This window comes from Buceros rhinoceros, unplaced genomic scaffold, assembly GCF_000710305.1.
Source record: "Buceros rhinoceros silvestris isolate BGI_N320 unplaced genomic scaffold, ASM71030v1 scaffold25570, whole genome shotgun sequence".
Taxonomy (NCBI): domain Eukaryota; kingdom Metazoa; phylum Chordata; class Aves; order Bucerotiformes; family Bucerotidae; genus Buceros; species Buceros rhinoceros.
This window is the reverse complement of record NW_010390556.1, coordinates 31985-32431: the sequence shown is the minus strand read 5'-3', so window position 1 is coordinate 32431 and position 447 is coordinate 31985.

Below are 447 nucleotides of genomic sequence, written 5' to 3'. Positions count from 1 at the left end.
CCAGTGCTCCCACCGGCTATCCCGGAGCTGGTAAAACCCCACAGCCGGTCTCCCGGCTTATTTTGCTCTTACTAAGACACGCGTGGGAGGGACCTTAAAGAAAGTGAGCAGAGGGGTAAGAAAAATGAAAGTGTGGTGGGGCCACGCGCTCTTTAAGGCTTAGGGGAAAACCTTTCGAGAGGAATTGACAATAATCCCTCCCAGCGGTGCCTGCTCCGTGTCCGGAGCTGGTAAAACCCCACAGCCGGTCTCCCGGCTTATTTTGCTCTTACTAAGACACGCGTGGGAGGGACCTTAAAGAAAGTGAGCAGAGGGGTAAGAAAAATGAAAGTGTGGTGGGGCCACGCGCTCTTTAAGGCTTAGGGGAAAACCTTTCGAGAGGAATTGACAATAATCCCTCCCAGCGGTGCCTGCTCCGTGTTTGGGCGATCGAAAGCCATCGGCAGG